Raw genomic sequence first — 23,533 nt, forward strand, 5'->3', positions numbered from 1 at the left:
GTTTTTTTGTTGCTATTTCTCACCCTACTCCCCCTCCCCTCCTGCCACCCCGTCTGTTACAAGTTATGATGTGGGGATGAAGGCTTTTTCCCATGCCGTAATGACTGTAGACTGAGATTTCAAGGGGCTGTTCATGACAATCCCATTTTCTGTGTAATTTCATGGTTGTCTTCTTGAATGAAGATATTGGCTGCTCTGAAGCAGGAGGTCAGATGCTCCTGCTCCCTTTCAGTATTGTTCCGGAGTATGTTTCCTTTCAGCTGATGAAAAGTAATTCATCATTTACACCCCTGAATTCTGCCAGTTTTTTTTTAACAACTTTTCTTTCCCTGTGGTACCTTGGGCCCATGAAAGAGATAAATAGGTTCAATATAACGCAAGGCCCCGGATCCTGGGAGCAGGTTAGGCCTCTGAGGCCCTAAACTGCCCCTTTCTCATGATGGAGTTTGTCACCTTTCTACCTCTGGAAGTCAAATCCTGTCGACTCAGCCATCTTTCAGGCTCTCTGAAGTGGCTTTGGCACCCACTGGGGCATGTGAGCTTAAAATTGATTTTTTTTTTTAAAGATCTGTCAAGTTCCCTTAAGGGACAAAGTTGACAGCCAGCAGGCCTTAACCTATCACAAAGCACTCAATGTGTAAAAGACACCTAAGGAACTTCCTTCGAGAGGCCAAAGGGCCCCAGACTTGTGACATGCGGAAAGGGTGTTGTTGCTAAGAAACTGGCCTTTTGACAAAAGGATTCCCCCCCCCCCTGTCTGCCCGCTTGTTTGGAGGCCCTTTTAGGCTGTGTTTTGAAGAAGGAAGTCATATGTTGGATGCATCGCTGTGTGCCGTGGCTGCTACTTTTGCAAGCCTGTTTATCCCACCATCAAATTCCACCAAGGAAGAGTTTAAAAAACCTTGCGGTCAACCCCAAATGTCTCAGGATCACTGCAAAACAGGGAGCTCTTCACAGGACAATAATGTCGCTTTATAGGAATTTTTGCCTCTGGCTTTCAGGCCTCGATGAATGCCATTAATTATGCTAAATTCCAGGAGGGAAGCCGTATTTAATGTTCAGTCTCCAGCAGCAGCAATCGAATCCAGAGGGGAAAAATTGGTGCTGTTGTCAGATTTTATTTTATTTTTGCCCTCTGACAGGGAAGCCAACATTGTAGGGATTTTCTGAATTGAAGGCCTTGTGATTTTAGCCAGGTTTGTTTGTTTGATTATTAAATTAATTTGCTGCCCAGCTTAACCACAAGGTTGATAGGAAAAGAGGATTAGCATGAAAAGGTGGCCATTGCCTTACTTCCTTTTAAGTGATATAAGATAGTGTCAGTTCTTTATTTTAAATATATTAATTCACCAGACCTTGTAAAAGGGACAGAAAAGAGGAGCTCCAGGTTGAAAATATAAGTACTAAAATTGTTTCTAAATTTCTGATGTTCCACCTTTGAAAGCTTCAGAAGGTTGTTTATCAATTCAACTGTAAAACAATTGCAATAAAAGCAGTAGAATTGAAATCATATCATCAAAACAAGCAAAGCAATAATAGTAATAATTTAAAACCAGAAAGCACAAAGGTCTAAATAAGTACAAAAGTGTTTGCTTGTCGAGTCAAGGTGACTAAATGTGATTTCTAGAGAAACTTCATTTATGACATGAGTATAAACACACACAGGAGTTTGCATGTAGTTTTAAAAACACCAACAGTAAACAGTTTCTCAGACTTCGGCAGAAGATAACATCTGAAAATTTCAGAACTATTAGCTGAATGCAAATAGAGGGAAGGGAATCTTGACAAATTAATTTGTTCATTGTTTTCCCATATAAAGCCAATGTAATTTCTTCCATATTTACATTTGCTAGTGCTTCATATGTCATACATATAAAAACAATCCTACCAGCTTTCTCTCTGGCTGAAATATGTTCAGTACCAAATAATTGAAAATTAATTTTCTTAACCTCTAGATCTCTCAGGCAGAATCATAAATAGATGGCATAGGACCTTTGATTTATCCAATTTGCTCCTCTCAATGATGACTGTTACTCACTCTCTAGTTTATAAGCAACAAGGATTGGCAAATAAATGCAAATTCTTTCTGCAACTGGTCACTATTGTGAGACCCCGATACTGTTTAATATGGATATGGGTGTGTTTACTCAAAGTTATTTCAGGTGCTTTTTGATACATTATGATATGAATTGTGGTTCATTGCATAGTCACTCAGATGTTTAGCTTGGGATAGGTACTGTGTTTCCCTGAAAATAAGCCCCAGTTTTGTTTTTTAATTTTGCCTCCAAAAGAGAATTAGGGCTTATTTTCAGGGGAGGATGTCTTATTTTTTTCCATGTACAGGAGGCCCATTCTTCTACTTGCTCGCAGCTGCAATGCGGCAAGAGGCCACACAGACAGCCAGTGCCACTGCTGGGAGGTGTGGGGGTGGAGCTTCCCCATGTTCCCCACACTGGCTTACCTCAGGGTCCCGGAAGCCACCCATGCCCTGACACCTGCCTCATAGCAGAGGGTCCAGCCATCCCATCCAGCAGGAGCCTGGGTGGCTTCCAGCCCACTTTTTCTGATTGATTGCGGCCGCAACTAAACAGGAAGTCGAGCGGTGCAACAGTAGATGTTGTCATGTAATAATATCAAAGGTATCACCTCAGGATATCAGCTGTTCCATGTAAAGTTGCTTTTTGCTATTTATGATAGCAATTTGTCAATTTTTATTACCTTTTTTCTATTTGTTTTTTTACACTGTCATTCTACTTCTATTTGCAGGTTTTTGTGATTTTAGAACACTTAGTTTTTTTCTTTCTTCATTTTCTATTACTTTGTCTATTTTGTGGTACCACCAGTTCTTACTTTCAGGCAAGGGGTATTTTTCCAAGAGATTCCAATGCACTATTTTTTTCATTTGGGTCTTGCACAGCAGGAATTAACCCCTCTGTCTCTTTTTCCCCCAACTTTCTCCTGTTTTTGGCTCTATCTCCTTGCTTTCTTATTTGTTTGGTTGTTGGCATGTACTATTTGGTTATTGGCCATAAACTATTTTGGTTTGCCAGGTTTCTTTTCTGTTCTTCATTTTATCTTTCTTATAGGCCAGTTTGATCTCTTGTCAATTAGGAGTCGATCCTTTGTCTCTCTCTGGGCAGTTTTCTTTCTGGTCATATGGAAATAACTAATTTTCAACTAGATGCTGTTGGATTGCATCAGATTTCACACTATTTTTATCCACTTATCAAGTCCTTCCCAAGTACTTTCATTCATTCATTCATGTATACACATACATATATACACATACTAATTTACAGTTTGCTTCAAATTTCAGATTTGTGGAAATTTAATAATTGAAGTCCTAAAGAATTATTAAGGTAGCATCTTAAAATATAGGCAATTCCATGCAGAGTGGATTTAAAAAAAAATTAAGGTGTTCAAGTTTGATAAATTCAATACTTCCAGATGTCAAGTAAGTCTTTTAGATATTACTTTATGGATTCCAATCATGATTGGTAATAACAACCCATTCTCATCAGAATGTTGTTGATTCTCTTCTAATGTAATCTTTTGTCAAAGCTTAACCAAGTGCCCTTAAAATTTCATCAATTATTACCTTAACCATATCTATGCTATTGCAGTAGTATCATGCTTATCCTTGATACTCATAATTATTATTGGCAAGTCTTTGATGTAGTAGATCCTTGATATAATATCATGCTTATCCTTAGTAGAAGATATAATCAGAAATGAAAGCAGAAACCTAACATACAGAGTAAAATATATTACTTGCCAATTTTCCACAGTAACTTTTCATGATTACTCCAAAATTACTTTTTAATGCAAAGAGTAGTTCCAATCACATAGAAGCCCACACGATTCAGATACTATCATAATCACAATTAGATTGCATTACTGCAATCAGGAATGGAGATCATTAAGAGAAGGAATATAAATTGCTTTAGTTTTACAAGTACTGAGCTAGCAAAATTATAATTAATCTCCATTTATAATCTTTTCTTTCATAGAACTGCAAAGCATGCTACTTTTTAAGGCCATCAATACAAATTAGAAGTAAGTAATAAAGCCTAAACTACTACTCCAGTGCAGTGCTCAATTGTAGAAACTTCTCTATTACATATGGAAAGCATTTAATGCAAAATATGCCCTCAGCATAATGATTTCTTTTCCCCCCACTAGCACAATACATGTAGCTATTACTAGGGTAAGTATTTCATATACTGGGGAAAAATGAAGAACTAGCTGAAGTTCTGACTTTCCTCATGAAAATCAAATGCAGTATCTATGCCTATGTGTATGAAGCAATATTATACTTTTTTTAGCATTGTTGCAGTTCTTACATATAATATCACTGTAAATTAATGACGTGTAAAATAATTTAGTAAGTGTTAATTATTACCATTTTTATCATGTTATCTTAGATGTCATTTCTTTTCAACTGAGTGATGTATAATATTTCTTTTTATTTTGCCTATCCGAAATGTCTGTCACAGGTGAAAAATTAATGTAATAAAATATAACTAAATGATTGTTGGTAAAGACACAATTTGCTATAAGAAGAAATAAAAAAACACCTTTCATAATCATAGGACGGTGTGTGTGTGTATTTCCAGGTGATTAGTTAGACAGTGAGCTGAAATGCACAATCTATTGGTAGTTCATTCAAAATGAAACACCATCTACCTGTTTACAGTCCCACTATCCTGGAATAATGAAAAAGAGGAAAAAAAATTAGTGAAGATTTCATATTTGCTTTTTTCCAAATCATTCTGTCTAAAGCTTGTGTTTTCCTATGTGATTATTTATTTATTTAAAATTTTTATTTGCCCACCCCCCATCTCATATCTAATGACTCTGGATGGTTTACAGCATAAAAACACTGAAAAAAGCAATATCATCCATCATAAAAATACACAAGCAGATAAAAACATTAACAGATAAAATCATGCACACAAGATGGCAAAGAAAGGAACCGGAAATATTGGGTGAGGGCGGAGGGAGGGGGTTGAATTTTAATTAGTCAATCACCTCCCATATGAACCTCCCCCAGTCTCTCACCTCAAAAGATAGGATGTTTCAGAGGTAAAAAATAGATATGTCTGAAGTTTGCAAAGATATAGGCAAACAGTTCTTGTTTCTGGAGATACTTTATATTTATTTAATCTATCTTCATGATTAAAACAACTCAAAGTAAGGATAGACACTCCATTCTATTTCCGGTCCACATCAGTATCATATGTGTATATTCTAATTCTCCACATTAACTTTCCTTTATAGTTTTGTGACCAGTTTGTATCCATTTTAACCTTAAAACACACATTTTGTATGCATTGTATTCTAAAATACATTGCTTGGATTAAAAAGTAAATGACAGCATATGGTGACATTTGGAGTAAACATAAACTGCATTCTGATTTGCATCTCATTCGAATAAGGGTTAGTGTTATAAATGGACAGTTTAGAATTTTCTACCTAGCAGCAAAGAAAGATGTAGGTTTTTAAAATGGCATGTTCAGCTTATTCGTTCTTCCATATTTTTTTTCAATTTTAGTACCTCAAATGGAAGGTCTTGGACATTTTGAGCAAAATCCAACATTCTGTGAGTAGTCTTGCTTTTCACAATGTCACTTTATCCTCATTTCTTGTACAATCTCTGCTGAACTTCCAAAATCTGTTCAAGAATGTTGATAAGAACTTTCTGTCTGGTAAACCTTCATAAATTTGATAATTGACTTTATGCCTCAAGTCAGGCTATGTCAATGTTATATTCCTGGTCTAGTTTTTAAGTGTTTCTTTAAACTATAATGATACCTATCTTGTAGAACAGCTGTCCCTCTAAGATCCAGATGGTCTTGACCCTTTTAGCCCTGAAAAATCTATTTTTTCCCCTGCGTATTGGTCCAGAATGCAGGACAAACCATCAAGAAATAAATTATTTAAATGGGAATATTGAGATTAATGGATGGATTCTATTGGAGTTTGTTCTGTTTTTGGACCCATTGTTTTATTTATTTTTTTAATCATATGTAAGCTGTTTAGAATTGCTTTTGTGAGTTTGGGGGGGGCATAGAAATAATCTAAATAAATAATAGTTATGAAATATGGTGATTTTCACTGAGGTAGGATGCTTGAATCCAAATCCAAGTCATAATAAAAGAAAGATTGTTCTTTACCAGCTAAAAATAATTAATAATTATTTAAGGAATTAAGGAATCCTGTTTATGTAGGAATTCATTCCCAGCTTTACACACACCAGCTTTCTGAACTTACAAACTTTTTGACCTTTGAGGTCAACCAGTGTAGAGATAGAGTTTCTACATTTCTATCATCTTGCCATATATAAAAGTTTTAATTTTCATGGCACAGTAGAACAGTAGAACATGATTCCTAATAATTTAAATGATATTATCTGGCCTTCTCCCACTTTTATCTTCTTTCTATTCAGCTATTTACTTTCTTTTTCTGCTTCTAACCCGTGCCATTTACATTTCTACCTGATTAATCCTATTTTTATAATAGTATATAGACTGTAGGTTCTTATTGGTTCAGATATTTTTATAACCATGTTATTTCCATGTAAAACATATTTTTATTTTTATTCAACCTCATACTTTTTTTTTTTAAATGAAAATTATATAAATCTATTTGCTCTTCATCAGCAGGCTAGGGGTTCAGAGCAGAGAGCGATTTAAAGATTAGGAAAAAGAAAAGATTTTTTGTTTGTTTGTTATGTGCTTGTCAGTTTGCAAAGCAAGCAAGTTAAGTTGCCAGAATGCCTATGTGTGATTGAGATGCTGAATGACTGAATTACCAAAGATGATACTTTCAAATCAAAATACTGCTGAATATTCACAATGTAAACATGATCTAGAAATAAACACAGGCCAAAAGAAACAAAAAGGACTTCCAAAGAAAGGAAATATGGAAAAAGAAAAGCCATGGATATATAATTCTGAATATGATTTCTTACTCATTCAAACTAACAAAATGCATATAGCAAAAGATGTGTGGAACAAATTGGAACAAATTGAAGGGGAAAAAAAGCATTAGATTTTTCAAGAATCTTTAAAGTTGAAACTACACAACAAGAAGCTCAAAGTTACAAATGAACAATCAGTTCATATGGATATTTTGCTGGAAATGTTAAAGCAATTAAAATTCAAAATGTAAAGTTACCAGGAATAGTTAAAATAGATTTATTTCTTCAGAGTCCTCCTCCAAAATATAAAGGGAATGTTAACATCACTCAAATGAAAGTTCCAGAATGTTTTCTAAAATATAAGGTAAAAAGCAGAACATTTATAAGAAATAAAATAATATTAATTCATGATGTCGCCAATGTGCCATTTTTGGAAACTGACTTTTGAATGCAAGAACTGCTGTAGGTCAGGTATAAATTTCTTCTCAAGAAAATGATTGTTTGGTTTCTCAAGACAAAAAGAACAACTTAAAGAGAAGATCTGTGGATAGGATTGACTTTATTAAGTGCAGCATTTGCTTGAAAAGTTGAACACCATAAAAACCATGTTTGCCTAAAGATTGCATCAAACACTAGCATAGGCATTTGGGGCACAAAATTGGAGAATAAATTCCAAAATTCAGAAAACTATATAACCATAAAATTAAAAATAAGTGCATGCAAGTCTGAAAAAGCAAACTGACTGTATTATACAAAAGAGATAGCTATTACCTTTCTAAGAGAAAATGCTAATTTATTCAGATTTATGTGAACATTTAAATTTAATTCTAGAAAAAAATCTGATTTCTAAACTATACATATGCTGATGATATTCAATAAACTCCTTTATTCTAATCATTATCTTATTTATATTTTTAATTACAATTTAATCTATAAAATCCAGACTGCTGAATTAATTTTCAAGTGGATAAATATGTATATGTTCCATAATCATATAAAATTATAAAGAAATTGAATTTGTGTGTATTTATTGTATTAATATAACTGTGTTTTAAATATTCACATTGTATTTTGTTCTATTTTAATATTGTTTTAATGTCTGTACACAAATTGAAGATGAACTACCTAACAGATATTTCAATCAATCAGTCAGCCAACTAACCAACCAATCAAAATAGTTTCAGAATTCATTAATGGTTTTATTCATATCATAGCTTCTACAACAAAAAGACTGATACATTTGTTTGGAAAGATTTATACTGTAGCATATTTCTGTGAATTCTAGAGGGTTGACAATTTATTATTTTGTTGCATACATAATGAATTTGTTTATTTTTAAGTTGCCAATGGACTTTCTGCCAAATTCTGTTTGATATGATGCAAAGCACTCTTCTTTACATTAAAAAGTAAAGTTGCAATCTCATTCTCTACTCCCAGCAAATCCATCAGGAAGAAATAAAAAAATAAATTGTAAAGTCTGTCATATCTACTTATTTCTTCCTGATGGATTTGAACAGGCTTATTTTTATGGCTTTAATGTGGCTGAATGTTGACATCACATCAGCCCTGATGTTGATACTGGTAAAAAAAAAGAATTTTCTAATATTTCTAATATTTTCAGGATTTGGTGTTCCACAGTTTGCTGTAGTTGGTGGATTTCAGCATGCAATGTTCTCATTGGTAAACTGTAAGATGAATGGGCTAATGGAGAAGAAAATATAGGTAGTCCTCAAATTACGACCACAATTGAGTCCAACATTAATTTTGTTAAGCAAGACATTTGTTAAGTGAGCTTTGCCCCATTTTACAACCTTTCTTACCACAGTTATTATGTGAATCACCACATTTGTTAAATTAATAACAAAGTTGTTATGTGAATCTGGCTTCCTCATTGACTTTGCTTGACCTGCAACCGTCATATATATGAGCCCGTTGCCAAGGATTTAAATTTTGATCGTGTGGGGAGCATGGGGATCCTGCAATGGTAATAAGTGTGAAACATGGTCATGTCACTTTTTTCAGTGCTATTGTAATTTTCAATGGTCACTAAATGAACTGTTGTAAGTCAAGGACTACCTGTAGACTAAAAGAGAGGCTAAATAGAATTTACGCATGGATAAAAGGAAAATTGGTGGTGGTATGATTTATTGTAAAACTGTCGTGGTTTTTTTTGAAATTCATTTTAAATAATGATAATAAATGGAAGTCAGCAATAAATCTCCTGCGGTTTTACTTAGTGAACATGTGTATATAGAAACTAATATGTAAATAACATCCATGGGGAAAGTGAGCTATGATGAAATGGATCATGACATCACAATACAAACTCTGTCCCTTTGCATATTTGCCTGCGACACTGCAATGCAAATATGAAAGGGCAGTGCTTGCCCTCTTAATATCTCAATGAGTTTGCATCATTCTGGCATCATTGTCTCTGCGACTGCCTCATCTACATTCTCTGAATCAGGGGATGAAAAGGAAAACAAGACAGATCATTCGCTGGTTACCAAAACCAATATAAACAATAAAATATGTGCAGATACAGAAGAAATTATATGTTCTACTACAATATATTAATATAATTATATTTAATTATATAAATATTTATAATTAACTGTATCTTAATTATCTATTCAATCTACCAAATACATAAACACTCTAAGATATTTCAGACTAAATTTCTAATCAAAACATGTCTCTTAAAGATACTTTATTAATTGAGTTGGAGTTACTAAGGATGCCCATTTCTATCTAAATTTAAATCTAATAGGGAAACTATTCATAGTAAACAATTTATTAAAAGAATAAACTAAGACATATGGATCATATGTTAAATTAAAATATAGACTCTAAAGCCCAATTTTGAATGTGTCTAAAGCTGGTTTCCAAATGGAATTGAATTCTCCAACAAATGTACTTTTTAAATGTAAAGTTATCATAGACATTTAGCCATACTTCCACAGATGGAATCAAAGACTTTTTCTTATCGGAAGGTCACAAAACATGAACACATGACCTTGGTACACAGTAATGGCCATGTATATATGCTTGGTAATCAGTTGCCAAGTATCTGAATTTTGATCATATGATCAAGGAAATGCTGCAAAGGTCATAACTGTGAAAAACAGTCATCAGTCACTTTTTTCAATGTTGTTGTAACTTTGAACAGTCACTAAATGAACTGTTGTAAGTCAAGGACTACTTGTATTGCAGTTGCAGCTGAAGGGCTACCTGTAATGCTATAAAATGAAAAGCATATTGGAGAATTGTATTTTGAATAGGATTATCTCCCTTTGTTCTAGAAATCCATTGTGTGTGTGTTTCTAACTTCTGTGGAACCTTTCCCAGCTTTTGAGAGTTCTGAGGACAGAATTTATTTTCATAATGTCACATTGATGAATTCCTGGTTTTAAAAAACATGCTAAAGTTACATATAATTTCTAAAAAAACAAAAGATAAAAACAAGTTTCAGAATTAACAGAATAGTATATTAAACCTGAATATCTTCAAAAAGATTTTTTCCCCATATTTCATAGCAGATTAAATGTTACTGTTTTACTGTCAAGCGTGACATAGAAGTAAGTTATTTTATACTGAGTATATATTCTATCGTGTCTCATATTTCTTTTTTTAATGTACTGCCTTAGGAATAATTTTCTTTTTGAACTGCAGAACTGGAGAACTACTATATTGTTCTGTACCTTTTCAGTAGGTCCCAGTAAATGGTCCCCACCACCACTACAATTTTCCTTTATCTAACTAAGCTGAAAGTTATATTATCTCTTTTCTAATTTTTTTGTAAAACAAGCAATTAAAGTCCATCACATATTACTGTTAGAAAAAGAAATAACAGTGACAGACCTGACAGCAGCATTAAAACTCTGTCTTGTTTGTACTCCTATTGTCAAATTCAACATGGAGAGAAATAATTTTTGATCAATTACATTCCAAACTTCATCTCCCATGGGACAAAGGTGTTGCAACACCAGAAAATAATTTCAGACTCTTTTTAGTCAAGTGCAGGCATCGTATGAACAAAAGGTATTTCACCTTGATCTTAGTTTGTTTAGAAGTAATAGGAGAAATGGACTATAGAAGAATCATAATGTTTCATTTCATAGAAAGAGAGACATCCCCTGTCTCTCCTTCTATCTTTTTAAAAAAGACTACATAGCAAAAAAGTGGGATATAGTATGACGAAGAGAATATTCGTCTAAAATATTGTAAAAATGGATTTCATTTAGTTTAGGATGGGGAAACTAATGGATAGCTTAAACTAATGGATCATAAAAACCTCTTCCAATGCCTCAGCATCTAGTTCAGGGATGTCAAACTTGCATCGTCACGGCGGTGTTAGATGACGTATCATGACTTTTCCCCCCTTCGCTAAACGGCATGGGCGTGGCCAGCATGTGACGCATTTGTCCCGTGGGCCAGGAGTTTGACACCCCTGATCTAGTTGATGGTCCACCCACCAGCAACAATTTACATTTGTAAGATGTGTATAAAGATATTACTATTTCACAGTGTGGGGTATGGGATTTTGAAATTCGATTTGATGAAATTTTAAAAGGAATTAAATGTCAATTCTGCCTATCAAGGACTAAGTATTTGCTGGTAGAGGATCATCCTTCTGTCAGGGTGAGCTTGGAGAAGGCAGTAATTTAACAGGCCATAAGTTTATTAAATTTACACATCAAGCCAAAGGACTAATGGTTAATTAAATGTAATATGTGGGAGATCAAAACACTAATATAAATATTAATCCTAGGATTATATTTTAATTGGAAAATTGTAATTCTTTGTACAATTTCTATATTAAACCAACATCCTGATACTTGGCAATGCTTAATTTTGCAATCTTGAATTAAAAGGATTAATTTGAATTTTTATCCATTAAATTATTTATTTATTTATTTACGGTACTTATTTATTTATTATTAAATTTGTTTGGCACCCATCTCATCACAAGGTAACTCTGCATGGCTTAGAACATTAAAAATAATAAACATACAAATAATTGTTTCTAATAGCAATACTTTTATTATACTTTTTATACTTTATACTTTTTATACTTTACTGTATTTTAAGGTTTTTTTTTAAATTCTCCCAGTGTAGAATTCAAAAAAAAATTCCCACTTGTTTCTCCTAAAGACTTTGTGCATCTGTTGATAAAATGATATAAAGATATCCATCTTCTACAAATATTTCTTTATTGTGAATTTTTCTCATTCAAATTTCTTAAACGGTAGCATATGATACTAAACATGAATATAGGTTTCTCCACTATTAAGATACTGCATTTTTATTTTGGAGAGTTTATTTCTGGTTATTGAACTGACTGTACAGAATTATATGTATGTGTAACCTATATTTTCCTGTAACCAAATATCTATGATTTCAATTATTACAGTCTTCTATCTTGTTTCCTGGTTTTGCCTTACTTAGCTTAATCACTCCTGACTCATTAATTTGGAGTCAATTAGCATGCATCATAATTTGAATCTGTTTAGCTAGTCCTCAATTCCACTTTTTAAATACATAATACTAGCCATCAGTAACCATTAAAAACAATAATATTTTTTTTCCTGAGTTCTAATTTGCTATGTTAATTTGTATATTTTTATTAGCAAGGAAAACCTCTTATGTAAATGTCTTAACAGATTTTCATTTTGCACAATTATATTTTTGCATAGGGCAACTGTAAATAATTCATGAATTTCCTTCTTGCAGAATTATTTTTAGTCTATGCAATAATATAACATGGAAGCATTGTTAAAGAGGTGATATATAATTTATGTTTTGTAATTTTCATAATACGTACTTGCAATAGTTCCCAAAACATTTGTGTTTTGAAAAAGAACATTCATTCTAAGTTGTACCAGCAGTGTCTACCTCCATTCCAGAGTCTTACAAGATATTCCAGAAATCTCTATGGACATAATTCTGTTTCTAGAATTCCAGGCATTTCTTCCAGCAAAATTTCTCGCCACATAAACACAATGTTTTGGCACAACCCCATATTCTTAATCTAGGATCAAGTGTCAGGGTGTTACCATTGTGTGTGTGTGTGTGTGTGTGTGTGTGTGTGTGTGTGTGTGTATCTTCTTCACCTTTTGATAAAATAATCTGTCCAGCATATTGGATCATATTATTTTCCCCTCCTTTTGTGAAATTTCAGTTCCTAGCATTTAGGAAACAACATTTTGGTACTTGGAGACAAAATATAGATAGTCCTTGACTTACAACCATTCATTTAGTAACCATTTGAAGTTACAAAAGCACTGGAAAAAGTGACTTATGAACATTTTTCACACTTATGATCATGGCAGCATCCCTATGTCATGTGATCAAAATTTTGCCGCTTGGCAACTGGCATGTATTTATGACAATTACAGTGTCCCGGGGTCATGTGATCACCTTTTGCGACCTTCTGACAAACAAAGTCAATGGGAAAGCCAGATTCACTTAAAAACTGTGTTACAACAGCTAAACTAACAACTGCAGTGATTCACTTAACAACTGTGACAAGATAGCTCATAAAATGGGGCAAAACTCACTTAACATCTTGCTTAGCAATGGAATTTTGCTTTGCTTAGCAATGGAATTTTTGGGCTCAGTTGTGGTTGTAAGTGGAGGACTACCTATATTATGATTCCCCATAGATTAGCCATCTGTCTATTTTTCTTTTCTGAATGTCCAAGCAGATTTCTACTTCATGAAAACAGGAGACTATCTCCCCCATTTTCAACACCTATCATCTTATACAAGGAGTGAAGAGGCCCATTCTCTTGCTGTCTTTCTGTCTCAGTTGGCACTCGTCCGTGGCGAGTCTTGAGACTTCGATCTGGGAGGAGTTTGACTTGGTTGCCATCGAGGATTTGGACAGAGTGCGTGGACGACTGCGACCCACCACATGTTTATTGGACCCGTGCCCCTCCTGGCTTGTACTGGCATCCTGGGAGGTTACACGTGACTGGCTCCTGGGCCTAGTGAACGCTTCGTTGAGTGAGGGGTCTCTCCCGGCCTCTTTGAAAGAGGCGGTGGTGAGACCCTTGCTCAAGAAGCCTTCCCTGGACCCTATGGAGCTGGCCAATTATCGTCCTGTCTCCAACCTTCCCTTCTTGGCGAAGGTTGTAGAGAGTGTGTTGGCTTATCAGTTTCCACGGCATCTGGAGGAAGATGATTATCTAGATCCGCGCCAGTCCGGCTTCCGTCCCGGGCACAGCATGGAGACGGCCTTGGTTGCATTGGTAGATGATCTCTGGAGGGCCAGAGATAGGGGTTGTTCCTCTATCCTGGTCCTATTAGACCTCTCGGCGGCTTTTGATACCATCGACCATGGTATCCTGTTGTGCCGACTGGAGGGGCTGGGGGTCCGGGGCACCGTTTTGCGGTGTTTCGGCTCCTACCTTTCCGGTTGGACGCAACGTGTGTTGGCAGGGGAGCAGAGGTCGACCCTAAGCCCCCTTACGTGTAGGGTGCCACAGGGATCGGTCCTCTCGCCACTCCTGTTCAACACATATATGAAGCCGTTGGGTGAGATCATCTGTGGTTTTGGGGTGGGATATCATCTGTACGCTGATGATACTCAGCTGTACATTTCCACCCCGAACCACCCCAACGAGGCTGTCGAAGTGATGTCCCGGTGTGTGGAGGCCGTACGGGTCTGGATGGATGACAACCGACTCAAGCTCAACCCCTCCAAGACGGAGTGGCTGTGGGTACCGGCTCCCCGGTTCAGCCAATTAATTCCATCCTTGGCCATCGGGGGCGTTCAATTTGCCCCTGTGGAGCGGGCGCGCAATTTGGGCATCCTCCTGGATGCCCGGCTGTCCATGGATGACCATGTGACAGCCGTGGCAAGGGGGGCGTTCCACCAGGTTTGCCTGGTGAGCCAATTGCGCCCCCTACTGGACCGGGAGGCCTTACGCACAGTCACTCACGCCCTGGTGACATACCGCCTGGACTACTGTAACACTCTCTACATGGGGCTTCCCTTGAAATGCACCCGGAGGCTACAGCTGGTCCAGAACGCAGCCGCGCGGGTAATTATGGGGAGTACTAGGTACTCCCATGTGACACCTTTCCTGCGCGAGCTGCACTGGCTTCCTGTGGTCTATCGGGTGCGTTTCAAGGTTTTGATAACTATCTTTAAAGCGCTCCATGGCTCAGGACCTAGTTACTTGCGGGATCGTATTCTGCCCCATACATCCCTGCGACCAATTCACTCGCACAGAGAAGGACTCCTCCAGGTGCCGTCCACCAGACAGTGTCGAGGGGCAGCACCTAGGAGTAGAGCCTTCTCTGTGGCGGGCCCAGCCCTGTGGAATGACCTCCCTCCGGATATTAGGACTACGTCTGACCTCCGTTCCTTCCGAGTTAAGCTCAAGACCCACCTATTCCAAGTAGCTGGCCTGGCTCAACCATGATCTAACTATATCGCTCCTGACGGGTTTTTATTAGTGTAATTCAATTGAATTTATTTATTGGGGTTTTTAAATATTGTGACTTTTTAATTGTTTTTTAGCTATCAGCCTACCTCCTCCTTGTATACGTCTTATATACGTCCTTGTTATATGTATGTCCTGTCCAGATTTGTATTGTACTTTGTATTTTATTTGTTTTATTGTACGCCGCCCCGAGTCCTTCGGGAGAGGGTGCGGCTTAGAAATAAATATTCTATTCTATTCTATAAACCAGTGGTTTTCATTGGAAAGGAAAAGCTCTTGAGGCTGGCAATGGCACACAAACTAATCTTAAAGTTTCACAACATAAGGTAAAGTCCAGTTACCTTATCCAGGTGATCCAAGACCACCCTAGAATTCCCCAAGTTGTGCTCTATCATCTGCTACTCTCCTAGTAGTAGATCCTTCCAAAGACCTTTGGATCTGGTACATATCCACTAGTACAACTCTTCTCAACTCCATCTTTCCTTTGCTATTATTCTGGAAAAAATAAAAGATGTCTTATTTGTTTGTTTGTTTGTTTGTTTTTTATTTAGATTTCACACTCTCTGATGATTCACAGTATCGCTTATACTGTTTCCTTTTTTAGTAAAGAAAATGTCTTGTTTTATTTAGTTTTAGCCTACTGTTTCTTGGGGTCCCCACCTCCTCCGGAATTGATATGGAAATATTTTTAATGATGAGTAGTCAGAAACAAGAATAATCCAGTTTCTCACCTTTATGTTCTATGGTATAAGTGGATTCCCTGAATACCTAAAAAGTGATATTCATATGCTAACAACTATCCAAAGCACCTGAAGGCAAAACAAGAAGCAGTGGATGGAAAATAATCAAGGAGAAAACCAACTTGAAATATGGTGAAATTTCCTGATAGATAGAACAATTAGTGGAACAGCTTGCCTTCAGAAGTTATAGGTCACTGGAAGTTTTAAAGAAAAGGTTGGAGGTTTTTAAGAAGACATTGGACAACCATTAAGTAGGATTTCCTACTTAAGCAGAGGTTTGGACTAGAAGACCTCCAACGTCCCCTTCAACTCTGTTATTCTTTAATTGCTACAAATACTAATGGCCTCTTAGATGCGTAAATTTGGTATATTGAGCAGAAATGTTCTTTACAGAAAGGATTGTCTGGAATACACCATGGATATCCATTGCATGTGTATAGAATATATTTTCCCTCAATTCTGAGCATATGTTTAGTTCAGTAAACTTATTAATCAACTTCTAAGAAATGAGTTAAGTTGTTGAAACATTCACAGCCTTTGTTCTATGTCAATTTTCTTGCCTTTGCTGACATACGGCTACAAGGCATGACAGATCAAAGTAATTAAAGTTCCAATCATTTACCTTTCTGTGTTCGGTGTCAAGTCAGCTAGCCTTCATCCTCTGTACCGAGTGGTTTAATATTTTTTTTACATATCATTGCTGTGCTGTTTGCTTGGCTGTAGTTAAGAATCTGACAGCCTTTCCATTATATACTATGGAAATGAACATTTTGTATTCCCTCCAGACTACAATTCCATAAGTCCAAGTTTGCAAGAATCCTTTGTATATATGAAATTCTTTGAAAACAATTCTGCAGGCGGAACCCATGCAGAAACACCACAAATGTGTTATAAGAAACGCTATAGAAAACCTATTGTGTTTTTTTAATGACTACAAATAGTATAATTTTGTAAAGCTTCGAGATTCTTTTGCATTACCCTACTAGCAATAAAAAATCTTTTCAAAAATTCAAGTAGTTCTTTTTGCCTAAGTTTACAGTCTTGCAGTGTTTGAAAAGTGGGTTTGTTCCACTACGTATTTTATTTCATGTAGCAGATCTTTCTAATTGCCAAGAGCATAAAACATCACTCTGATGCTACATCAGTCTGTTAAAATAGCTGTATATTTTAAGCAATTAATTAGTAATTAGATATTGCTGCAATGATACATTTATTCATTTTGCAAAAAAAAAAAAAAAACAGAAAAAAAGAGAAGTATTAGGAGACAGAGAAAGTGAGAAACACCTTACAATATCTCCTGAAGTTAAAGAAAAGGTTTGATTAGCTTTCAGTACTAAACAAGTAATAATTATTAATACAATGTATATTGGAAATGGTTGGAGCTTTGTAGAGAGATAGTCTATAAATACAATAAATAAATGCATGTTTACATTAGAAACCAGTTAATTTATTTTTTGTCAACAACTTTTAGTCATAACTTATCATTGGCTATTTCAATGTAAGAATAACTTACAAAAATATCTGGAAATTAGACTTCCGGTTCCGGCTGCTGATCACGACAGGCAGGCTCTGCTCGCCCCGCGCTCTTCTGGTGGGCTTCCCATTATTTGGGGGGCACAGGACGCCCTGGAGGGGCTCCTGCTGAAGGGGCGGCGTAGCGGGGAATCCCCTGAGTCAGCGGCGGCCAGGGGGGCTCCCCACATCGCCCTAGGCACCGGGAGGCATGATGGGGAGGCGCTGCGGCGTCTTCGTGAGGAGGCAGCTGGAAGAACGCACGAACTGAAGGATGCAGTTGCTGTGTGGTGAGGTGGAAACTTCCCCCCCATTCCCTTGCTTGCTCGAAAAAGAAAAAAAATTGCCAGCTGCTTTTAGAGTCATTTTCAACTCGGCTTGGAGAAGCGTGACTGGAGGGAGGGGGATTCCCCCCCCCTCGGACAGGCGGCTATAAATGGTTTTGCCCTCTGCTCTAGAGGAGGAGGAAGGGGGAGAGCCAAATAATGAATTCACGCTCATAACAAAGGCGGATTTTGGATTGTAATTTTATAAATAAGGTGATGATCTGAAAACTTTGGAAACTTTGAAAACTTTTTGTTATGCCTTTCAACTCCGAAGCTGGCAGGGCAAGATGGCACACTTCCGTCGTCCTCACAGACACTGAAATTTGACTCCACCCATAGAACTTCAGGCATCTTGTCTTTGTCTCCGTGACACTCAGATAAATCTCTTGTCATATTGGACTCCGCTTGGAACAAAGGATTTTATTACTCTATTGCCAGAAGCTATAACTAGAAAGAGCTCCCTTCTGCTTGGACTCCTTGCCTCCTAATCTCTCTTAGCGATTTTCCTCTCTAATTGTTTCCTCTCTGTATTGACTTTGCACTTTTTCTGCTCATCACAATGCCACCTAAAAGACCACCCCCGGGGAAGCCGGGCTTTGCTGTCTGCGCCCCGACATCTACAGTATCCAGTCCCAGTGGACAACAGACCCTAACCTCCCTGTTACAGCCTAAACCTTCTGAGATGGACTTCCAGCAGATGTTTCAACAAATTTTAAAGGGACAGGAGGACATAAAAAGTCAACTAAAGGAGATGAAAGAGCAGCTTAAAGAGAACCAAGACCAGACGAGTAAAAATTCACAGAGACTGGATCTTTTGGAGGAGGGGATGGCTGAGATGAGGGGGGAGGTGAAAGGGGTGCAGAAGGGGAACCAAGAGCTTGAGATCCACCAAATGAAAACAGAATTTGAAAGAATGTCCTTTTTCCTTAGGTTTCAAAATGTGGTTGAGGCGGATGATGAAGATTTAAGGGACATCATGACAAACCTTTTGGCTGAATATATTCAAAAAGAAAAACAACAGATGGGGTGGGACTTGGATCTGGTCTATAGAGTAAACTCAGCATACGCTAGAACACATAATGTTCCAAGGGAGGTACACATTAAATTTCTTAGAAAGACTACAAGAGATGAGATTCTGAGTGCACAAAGGGGGCAAGCTTTGAAATATCAAGATAGAGAAATAACCATTCTGAAACAGATCCCTAAGAAGGTGAGAGAGAAAAGAAAAAACTATTCGCAATTAGCGAAGAAGTTATACCAGAAGGGGGTGTGGTTCAGATGGTTGATGCCTGAAGGCATGTTAATATTCTGGGAGGATACAAGAGTTAGAATCAACACAACCACAGAGGCTCAGGCCTTTATGGAAAAAAATTAAGTACTCCTAGATAAATCCAATGATTCTACACCAGACCTACAGGACACAGGAGGGGCCGGAGCCCTGCTGGCGGGGGGAGAAGGGGCAATACCAAGAAAACTCAGATCACAAAAATGAGTAAGAAAATATGCTTGATATAAATTGATTGAAATTATTATTTGAATTTACATGCTGACAAAATATTGCTATCTAGTATTAAACTGATTTATGTATAAATGGAAATTATGAGCATGGGGGCTGGGGACACCTCCTACATATTATGACTGCCAAAATTTGTAACTTATTCCACCACCCCTTTCCTTTTTTATTTTTTAAAAAACCAATAAAACTTTGTTTAAAAAAATATCTGGAAATTACAGTTGATGAATGAACATTTTTCTGACTTTTAGTTATTAATTAATTGGTTTTAACCAACTTTTGTATTTCACATTTTACTGAATAGTAGCTGCTTACTATTTATTGAACAATATCAGATTATTCCAGGTCCTTGGGAAGGCCTCGCTAGGTGGACCAAAATCCAAAGCCAATTTGCCTGACTGTGAGAGCAACTATAATAATTGCAAAAGTCAGCTTTACTTGGAACAACTTATATTCTGCAGCGGTACCTTTAATACCATCTAATAACATCTGTCTATCCGGGACTATCAATAGATGGCTAAAAATACCAAATCTAGTCAAAATATCTGGCTGACTATGTGACCAAGGTAGGTAGATTAGTATGCTAGATGGCATTCCAGATAGAAGCATGACTTTTAAGAGACGGGGTTTTGAATCTTCTTGTACCCTTTTCAGATTGAGGGCTTTTTTGTTTGATTAGACTCAAACTACTTCTTCAGAAGGGGTATCTTCAAATGTCCCCTCCCCCAATGTACTTGCTATAGAGAAGAATACTGTATTCAGCAAGAGCCATAGTGGTGCAGTGGTTAGAATGAAGTATTGCAGACTAACTCTGCCCACTGCCAGGAGTTCGATCCTGAGCTTGATCTCCTCAAAGTTGACTCAGCCTTCCATCCTTCTGAGATTGATAAAACAAAGGCCTAGATTGTTGGAGACAATGTGTTAACTCTGTAAATATCTCAGAGTGTGGTAAAGCATTGTGGAGCAGTATATAAGTCTAAGGGTTATTGATATAGAAGTATTCCTGCTGCTTTAGCCTGCTGTACAACACCATAGAGGTCATCCTCAATGTACAACCATAAGCTGTGGCAGTCCCTAAGTGGAAAGCCACATGACCACACCCAATTTTATGACCTTTTCCGCAGTAGTCATTAATCAAATGCTGAAGTTGATAAGTGAACTCTGTGGTTGTTAAGTAAACATTACAATAGTTACATAAATCCATTATACCCAATGCCCCCCCCCCTTTTTTTTTTTGCCAGAAACAAAAGGTAAATGCCTAAAACCGGCAAAAATGGGTTTGGAGATGTAGCTATACCACAACATTGTATAAAATTGTGTGATGGTATTTAAAACCTGAAATGTTTGTAGTTCTCTTTTAGAATTCCATGAAGCTAAGTGAACATTCACAAGGACACCTTAATTTTAACTCACCTTTTTTCAGAGACAGTTCCAAATATTAAATATAAATTGTGTTGCAGTGATAACAAAAAAAAGGAAGAAAGCAAAAGTGAAGCTGTGTAAATACAATTATAGTTTGAGGGAGGATAGCCTAATTTGGTCAGTGAAAACCAGTTTGGTGTAGAGGTTAAAGGAACTGGACTAGAAATTGAGAGAATTAATCCTGACTTGGGCATTCAGTTATCTGGATGACTTTGGATCAGTTACTCTCTTTCCTTAGGTCTTGTTTGTGCTTCACTAGCAAGTGGAGACAATGAACTCTGAGGAGGGTGGATGGGAAGGAGTATGCTTGGTGGGAAATGAAAGTAACCGCTGTACCTCCCTGAGACACTACCTCAAAGTCAGCCACCTGGGGTAAGAAGGATGCTGCATATGCTTGAACTGACCTGTCTGAAAACATCTTGCTTGAACCTGATTGGTCATGGGGTAGTCAGCAATGGGAGGCAGTTAAGGGAGATAAAAGTTGAATGTATGGATTTTGGCACACCGTTCTCTGTTCTGGCTATGCATTATTGCAATACACTTGACTTCTAATAAAACTATACTTTTCTCAGCAAATGGAGCCAAGGATCATTTCTATTTAGAGGTTTAAATGGTGGCAAGTCTGATACCTAGAAAGAAAGGAAGGGCAAACCATTTCTGAAAATGTTGCCAATAAAGCCACATGGACTGGTCCAACAATCACTAGGAATCAAAACTGATCCAAAAATATGCACACACAAAATTAGCCTGCAGCCTCAGTTGCAATGAAAGATGCAATCCATGTTGAAGTATGATCCAACTGGCAGTCAGCTTCTGTACAGAGGTTGGGGAAGGACCACCATGTTGTTCTTGCTAAAGGCAGCAAAAGTTTTGTGCCAGCTCTAATTTATTTCACATCCATTAATAAATTCCAAAACAGATTGCGTGGGATTTTGCTGCTACGAAGTATCTGTTTTTGTTATTTTTCTCAATGTTTTGTTCATTACTACAATATATTTCTTTCTAATCAAGACAAAATGCAGATAGACTTACCCTGCAGGAAAGTTACAATACAAATCTTCTTGATATCAGAAGTCCTTTTAGTAAAGCAAAAGAGATTTGTCATATTTTTGAAAAAACGTAACTTAATGTAACAATCAGAACAGAAAGGAATTCTTGCCATGGCCAGTTAGGAGTTTTAAAATAAAGAAGAAAACTTCTGCAATCATTTTCTATGGAATTCCAGAGATTTTTAAAAAGTCCATTCTAAAAGTTTTAGAAGTGCCAACGGCATTTGGAAAGTACTCCTGCTTGTTCCTTACATCCATCATCTGCTCACTGGATGTAGAGGTGGGCTCATATAAACATTCTGCATTTGTATTTGCATGTTTTTACTTGTTAGGTTGTTATCTCCTGGTTGTATGTGAACAGTTGATGCAGTTCAAGGTGTGCCATGAAATTGATGATTTTTTTTTCACATCTTCATACATTGCAAAGCTAGAATTTGAAATTCTTGAGGATACATATGCTATTTCCATCCTGCAAACAAAATATTAAAAAATACATCTTGAACTATGGCACAGTGGTTAGAGTGCAGTACCGCAGGCTATTTCTGCTGACTGTCAGCTGCCTGCAATTTGGCAGTTCAAATCCCACCAGGCTCAAGTTTGACTCCGCCTTTCATCCTTCAGAGGTGGGTAAAATGAGGACGCAGATTGTTGGGAGACAATATGCTGACTCTGTAAACTGCTTAGAGCGGGCGGCAAAGACCTAGTTATTTGCGGCATCGTATCCTGCCCCATATATCCCTCCGGCCGATTCGCTCACACAGAGTGGGACTCCTCCGGGTGCCGTCCACTAGGCTGTGCCAGCGGGCGACGCCTAGGGGAAGGGCCTTCTTTGTGATGGGCCGGACCCTCTAGAATGACCTTCCCCCTGATATTAGAATGATTACGGATCTCCGCTCCTTCCGTCAGAAACTTAAAACCCACCTATTCCAGCTAGCCGGCTTGGCCTAATTCCACCTATCCCACCTCAGTTCTATTTCTAAATTTTTAAGATTGGTTTTAAGGTCTGTTTTTTAATTTTTTATAAATTGTACAGGGGTTGTTTAATTTGATTTTTACCTATGTGTATGATTGTTTGTATGTTTTAAATTTATTCCTGTACACCGCCCCGAGTCCCTCTGGGGAGAGGGGGTGGTCTAGAAATTTAATAAATTATTATTATTATTATTATTAAAGCACTGTAAAGTGGTATATAAGTCTAAGTGCTATTGCTATTGCTATTTATATATAACACAGCAATTGTCACAACAAAAGACACTGCATTAAATGACAATACATTGTTTTTGTTTCATATAACAAATTTAAATGAATCTTTCTGATAAAATCTCCTGAATTTCAAGAGCTTATGAACAAAAATTGAACTAATCATATGTGAAAATTTGGAAAACATTTGATCTTTTTGAACAACAATGTTTTGCTAATTTAGAAAACAACACTTCATAGAAAATGTAAGTCTAAACCAGGAGAAGAGTTGCATTGTATTATGTAGTGTATTGCCCTGCCTTGTTTTTGGTATTATTTGTATTAACTGTTAGTCAATCATTTTATTTTGGTCATTGATCAGTTATCAAATTGTAATATATGATAAGCAATGTAAGA

General features: G+C 36.8%; 1 long non-coding RNA gene across 8 annotated transcripts in view; it reads right to left on the bottom strand.

Annotated features, from left to right (window-relative positions):
* LOC309385459 overlaps positions 1-23,533 on the bottom strand; it is a 160,812-nt gene that overhangs the window by 37,383 nt on the left and 99,896 nt on the right. For 2 of the 8 annotated variants that reach the window (XR_014174221.1, XR_014174227.1), the window contains one exon: positions 15,717-15,870. The exons of 5 other annotated variants lie outside the window; for them this stretch is intronic. This is a non-coding gene — a long non-coding RNA (uncharacterized lncRNA). Of the gene's footprint in view, positions 1-4,606; positions 4,707-15,716; positions 15,871-23,533 lie in introns of those variants that run through there. One more of the 8 variants, XR_014174228.1, reaches the window with a different exon arrangement.

Source organism: Natrix helvetica, assembly GCF_964273705.1.
Source record: "Natrix helvetica genome assembly, chromosome: 1".
In the NCBI taxonomy this organism is placed as follows: domain Eukaryota; kingdom Metazoa; phylum Chordata; class Lepidosauria; order Squamata; family Natricidae; genus Natrix; species Natrix helvetica.